Below are 7,316 nucleotides of genomic sequence, written 5' to 3' on the forward strand. Positions count from 1 at the left end.
ATCATTGTTGTACTGATATGACGCCGATTACCAGTCTGTACCCACAATATTACTGTTAATAAACCACCTGAACATCAGTTGATTGTTTCTTTTGTGCGATCATTCTCGGAGTGATTTTGGTCGTAACACACTTCATAGTAAATCACAACATAAAATGCAAGCAACATGTGACAGAAATGGAACTGAGAGAAATGCTTTCATTGTATTGTGGCGTTTGGCGATGAATAGATCGGTTTGGGTGGGTTTGTGCATTTGAGCAGCATATGCGAAGTTGGCATGCTGTCGACTGAGTCGGGTGTGTGAACGTGGCACATAAAGAGTTAATAGAGTTGTTGTTCAACAGGTTATCAATGCCTTATATCGGAAATGGAAAATCACCTTCCTGTCTTCTGCTTCTAAGCAAAACATAAGCTGCATAGTTTTAAACAAACTGAATCCGAGTAATACCACATGCATTTGTTTATCTATCATATCATACGTGACTGTGGTGCTCCTGTGAACTACAAAAAAATGTGATCATACAAGGTAGTGACACATTTGCAAAATCAGAACTGTCTTTACCGTGAAGTCAAGGATTAAGTTTATAATGAAATATCATGTACAAAGGTAACAATGAAACCAAAACATTTCACTTTCTGATATGAACAGATGATTCTAAACTCCTAAGTGTGACCATATGGAAGAAAAAGTGTACAATAGGTGATTTTGTAATTAAAATGCACTTTCATCATCACTTCGTTTCACTTCATCCTAATCTCTCCACTTCTGTCATTATTGCTAGGAAATAGTAACAGTATTAGTAGTAATAACAGCACTACTTGTTATGTATGTCATCACTATCAAAAATATTACTCTAATTACTACTTAGAACTGCTACTTTTCTTCAAATAATGTTCATCAGTGATATCCAAAAGAGAAATACTAAAATATCTGCAGTACTAATAACAAAAAAGAACAGAAATATGGATACAAAACATGATTGATTTTGCATAATTCAAGAATGAATCATTTTTAAAAATCTATCATTTGCAACATATGACAGCAAATATTACATACAGTTCTGGAAACTAATATCAAAACATGCACACACAGACATATTCAAACACAACATATTCTGAAGGAATATATATGCAGAAAAACTGATACTCCATTGATGTCTGTCCCCTAGCTCATTATTTCAAATCATCTGTCAACCGCCACCACTAATCATCTTCTTTCATTCTGATATCCTTCAAGATCCCAGAGTGTAGGTGTTTACTCACCTGGAGATGATTTTTCGTCAGGGTTCATGTCGTCAGATAAGGGCTCAACATCTTCTGATAATCGGCGTGGTGATTTTTGTTTTCGACGACCAGACATTTCCATTGCATGGCACTCATGGATTACAACCTGAAGGGTGGTAAAACAGCAGCAAAAACAACAAGATGATAATCAACTGGCATTTCCACTCGAGAGCAATATCAAATTGTGACTTTTGGGAAATAGAAGCCATGTGCTGAACGCATTGTAACAAAATGATCTTGGCACTTACGAATCCACATGGAGACTATTATAAAGGCTCTATTATCAACTATGAGAATACAAACATACATAGTGCATTACCTTGTATCAGTGACACAACAGAGATATGAACATTAAATAATACAATGTATATGGCTCCTTGTCTTAATACATCAAAATTTACAAAAAAGAATGACTCAGACAATAGATTGCACAGAAATATCACATTAACTTTACTTGTATTCTCATTATCGAAACATTAAATTGTGAACAATTAACCCAGCATAGACAATAGAATGAATATCATAATGTGGACATAAAACTGCGCTTGTGAAGAGAGACAAGATCCACCCTTAATATAATACTCACTATCTCCTCAGAAAAACAACCATATTCTCAAAAAGCTACAATATCAACATTTCAAGCATACCCTCATTTTGTTGGAAATCGAATGTACATGTACTAACCTTGAAAATTAATTTCCTGCTAGCACGGAAAAGTACCCTTCTCTCAATCTATCCTCTCCTCTCTTTTTTTCTCTCTTTTATAGCAGTCTGCTACAACCTACATTTTGTAGTATCATATTATTGGAGGGATGTTTATTCAAAATATACAGTCTATCAAAAATCCAGTGGATTCGATTCAATGCCTTCCCACCATTATTGCCCTAGATTCCTAGAGGGTCGCCACTTCAACATCCAATCACCTCTCGTGTTCAACAATTACGACAAGGGCTATGATTTCCCGTAGGCAATCGACCCGCAAACATATTTCTATGCACTTGCATGAATGCATTAACGTTCTAGGCATTAGTTCTATATCCCTATGTGGAATACATACGTCTACCCTACTATTTTACACTTGATACAGTTCATTCAACCATGCCGGCAACCTTCTATTCAGGGACACAATAATACCCAACTACTGAAACTGCATTGTCAAGGGCCGTTAAGCAGAGGGTTTGAATAAAACAGGTGAAAATATTTCTTTGCAGGACAGAATGTTGAAAAGACTCCCCAAATTTTGTAGGATAAAGACAGACTCACAATAGATGGCCACACATGCACACACACACACAAAGTAAATAGCTTATTTGTACTGAACAATGCAGAAAGATATTTTGGATATAATATATGAAAAGCACCTATTACCGTTTATGTACATATTCCAGCCGCAATCAAGGAACTTGTAATTCCCTGTGAGATACTGTACCCAGCTATAACTGCAATGCATAAACCATGATTGCATGAGAAGGCAATATGCCTCCCACTACCTTCAGTCTAGCCCTTTAAGTCTTGATGTAATACCTCCATAATTTTTTTTTTTTTTTGGGGGGGGGGGGGGGGTTGGGAGTGGGGATGGAGCATGGCACCCATTTGAACAAATTGAGATCCCATCCCCCAAGGGATGCTACCTGCCAAGTTTAGTGAAAATTCATCATGGGGTTTTCAAGAAGATGAAAATTATGTACGATTTAGGCCCAAAATTGGACCGGGGGGGGGGGGGGGGGGGGGGGGTGGGTGTCCCTGGATCCACCATTAGCAAATTTGAAACTGCAGTCATCAATGCATCAACTCAAAGTATCAACTTAGCTCTATCACTTCTTGTTCTAGATCCCCTATTTTTCATTTTTTCATTTGTTGTTATTGTTGTTTATTTGTTCGTTTGTTTTTGGGAGGGGGCATGGTTCTTATCTGAACATCTTGAGATTCTATTGCCCTAGGGATGCTACCTGCCAAGTTTGATGGAAATCCGTCATGGGGTTTTTACGTAGAAGATGAAAATGTAAAAAGTTTAGCACGAAGGATGACAGAGGACAGAGGACAGACACTGGACGATAACCGATCACAATATCTCGATTGAGCCTTTGGCTCAAGTAAGCTAAAAACATCAAGAATGTAGCAAATCCGATCAGCTACAGATTTTCACTGTCAACTACACTAAGTGCAACTTGCATAGTACTTCTCTGGGCTGACTTGTGGGAAAGAGAAATGTCAAAGCCATGTGACGTTCATGAGGTTTGACATGCTTTGGAGGAAACTACAAGTCAAAAGATATCTTGACAAACAAAAATAATTATTTCTACCCATGCAGTAAGTCAAATACCTACAATAAATTATAAATTGTGGTAATAGTCAGCTTGCATGCCTGTAACCTGTGTTTCCCATGACATTACATACAACCCCGTATGTGCTTATGTTGCACATTACATCAATGCCCACATTAGAGCCGGAAAAGTGACAATCACTCTTTTGATAACATATCACCCTCTCTCCACATATGCTATGTAAACTTAACCCGTTGGGGATGGCTTGATTTTGCTACAACACACATTTCCCATAGACGCTTGCCCGAGTATACTCGGGACTCGTCCTCAACGGGTTAATAAAACTTTTAATTTGTTATCAGAGATTAGTAAATGTATTGTAATTTTTACCCTATCCAGGTGAGCATACATACAAATATGAAACTCTTGTGGCATGTCGTGGCTCATCTGTACTAGATAATACTTTGCACATGAGTAATCAGCTAACTATTCCTTAGCAGTAAGGCAGATGTAAATGGACTAATATATTTGGTCACTTTATGAAACAAACACTTTTTGGAGGAAAAATTCTCCCATGCTCATCTATGTAGTACAACCACAAGTCATGGCCACCAAATGTGATGCAAAAGTGACAGGAAATGACAGAATACTTGCTAATGACTGTGGGATTGAAAATTTGTGTAAATTGTGTCAGCAAAGGTATGTCACATGACAGGCATGTTTGAAGAACATGAGAACAGTCATTTCTCCACATTGAGCAACTTTCCTACCCTGAAATAAACATATGACTATGTGTGATGAAATCAGATAAGGTGGAAGTTTTATTTTTAAGCAATTGGGATTGTGCAATGTTTGAGAGTCTAAAAATAATCTACCATTACCAGACATGTTTTGGTTTTCTTTTAAGGGGAGAGAATTGATAATCTGGTGTGTATTCATTCCCCAGGCTACAGACATAAGCACTATCCAATCATATAGCATCAATTCTGCTGCTTCTGTAAATACCCTAATCACAATTACTACCTACCTAACAGATGAGAACAGCAACCAGAACTTATGAATGCTGCCAGCTGTAGTCAATATAAAAATGACTCCGCACACCATAACCTGGGGTACTGGCAGGGGTAGCGCCATCTTGTGTTCTGACGCTGTACAGATACACACTGCTACCATAGAGGCCAAATTTTAGCAATCAGAAATAGTGATCCAAATGCCAACTTATCCCTGGTATGCTGCGATTAAGATCTTTCTTTTTTTTTGCAATAAAAACAAAACTTTATCATTTCCCCCCAAAATGTTACTATTTTGGAGAGCAAACACACAAAGAGATCATTTTAACTGTTTTTTTCCTTAGTTTTTTATTTTTTTTTTAAAATGTCTGCTCTTTATGCATAACAGCTTATCAATCATGTGATTTGTTGTATTACATGTGGGGGTAATGCACTCTACAAGCACTGCTTTTTAGCATTCCTCCTGTTTTCAGCATTTCTGTATACTTAAAATATTATGTTAACTTATGTATTGTGATGTTATTTATGTACAGTATTCAATTTCTGTTAAATATTTATATGTTTCTGTTGGAAATAAAAAAAATTAATAAATGAACCGACAAACTCAAGCCTATGACTTTTCATTTTTGTCTGTGTACTGATAATGCACGTTTCCACTGCTGAGTGCTGCTTTAAAGAAATTGTCCCCACCCCTTCGATCCCTTATGATCCCTTATCACTTATGATTTGAGAGAAGGTCATTCAATAGATTCCTTTATTTAGGGGTTTGTCTGTTCCCCTCCCCCAGGTGGGGAATGGTGCATACTTGTACAAATATATATTCTATCGCCCAAGTGACAATACCTGCCATGTTTGGTAAAAATTTGACTATGCATTCTCTAAAAGAGGATGAAAATGTACAATTTAGGCCCTAAATTACCCCCCCCCCCCCCTGCTCCAAGGGAGGCACCCCTGGATCTGCTATGAACAAATGTGGAACTATAGTCATCAATGCACTCAATGTACTCATATATCAATCAAACTGTGTAGCTCTATTACTTCTGGTTCTCGGGGAGATATTAAAGATTTTTTTAATTTGGGGGTAAAGTGGTTAAGATTGAGATCCTATCCCTGGGGATGCTATCTGCCAGTTTGGTGAAAATCTGTTATGGGGTTTTCAAGAAGAAGATGAATATAAAAGATGATAAAACGCTTACACATAACACACAACATATGACAGATGACGGACAGACAGTGATTGCAATAGCTCTCACAAGCCTTCTGCGTAGGTGAGCTAAAAAAAATTAATCAAGAAATGTGGATGGTAGAGCACACATAACAAAAAGTGCAAACATTGGGGGCAGCTGAGCACAACCACAACTAGTACAGGTAAAGATTTGAAGCCTCTGTACAAAACTTGAACAACAAAATCTGTTTAGAAATTTGGCCAGTAAAGTAGTGACAAGGAGACCCTAAACATTCAACCTACAAATGTGCATGAAAGAATGCACACGAGAGATATAACATGGTATTTGCTTTTGACCCCATAAAAGGTGAACATTGAAGGCAGCATCATCAAAGCTTACAGGGGTTCATATTTGACTGTGATAAACCTCTGTACAAAACCTAAACAAATCTGTTCAGAAATGTAGCTGTTATTTAGAGTGCACATTATAAGACTCAGATTAGAAATCAATCTTTTTGTATGTAAAGGCATCTAGATCTTAAAAATGATATGCCTCCACACTGAATTAAAAAACAAACAAACAATTGTTAACAGAGGAAACATGGCCAGTATTGTGCACACAATATTGCATACACAAACGGCAGTGGTGGCAGCATAACACTGCTGAATCCAAGTATCCTCCAGTTCATGAACCAGGAGATACAACAACAATCAACATCATCATGAAACTACTACTATTATTGATATAAACAATTCTGACAATAATACTGACATCAAAAAAAAATTGACAGTAGAAAGAAGACAAAAAAGATGATAAATTATTGGGCCGTGTATGCTCAATCTAGATCTAAATCCCCTTGTCTATACCAGTCATATTAATATATTTAAACTTGAAGCCACAACAAAAACTGTTTGGAACTCTACAGGCAGAGTTTAAAGAGTCACTATGAAGCTTGCCCATGTGTAAACAGGGTCTAAATCAAAAGCAGCCTTCAAGTATTCAAAGGCCTCTATGCCATCTTAGCACGGATAATTGTTAAGTGAAGAGCATTGATAAACATAAGGGCTTTTGGAGATCTGCAAATGTAACAATCTTAATGAGTGAGGAAAAAAAATCTTTAACTATCTCCTATGGAACAATTAAATTAGTCACTTAGATGAAAAAAAAAATCACTAGATTTGTCCCATGACTGTCAGTGTGAAATGCATTATGTAAGCCTCTTCAAACAAAGCTCTGCAACCGTGACAAAACACCATGAACAAGATTTAATAATTCAAAAGTAAAAGTTAAGAACTTGTAGGGATGGGTCTCAAGAGTTTGTAGCTGGGGATTGCCTCCCACTGATAACAGCTCAACTCTGTCTCAAACAACTCTCTATTAATTTTTCTTGCAATTACAGGAAAACCCTGATAACAAGGTCATGGGGGCTGCCAATTTTACCTCGTTATACCTGGTACCTCCTTGTAAACATACTAAATTAGAAACCAGCTAAAACAGTAATGGTGCAAATGATATGGCATAACTACTTATCAAGATTTGAATAAGATTTGGATCTCAGAGCATGAAACCTTCTGTACATTACAGAATAATTGC

The sequence above is a fragment of the Diadema antillarum genome, unplaced genomic scaffold, assembly GCF_040938485.1.
Source record: "Diadema antillarum isolate AM-2024a unplaced genomic scaffold, OU_Dant_1.0 seq00000285_RagTag, whole genome shotgun sequence".
Classification (NCBI taxonomy): domain Eukaryota; kingdom Metazoa; phylum Echinodermata; class Echinoidea; order Diadematoida; family Diadematidae; genus Diadema; species Diadema antillarum.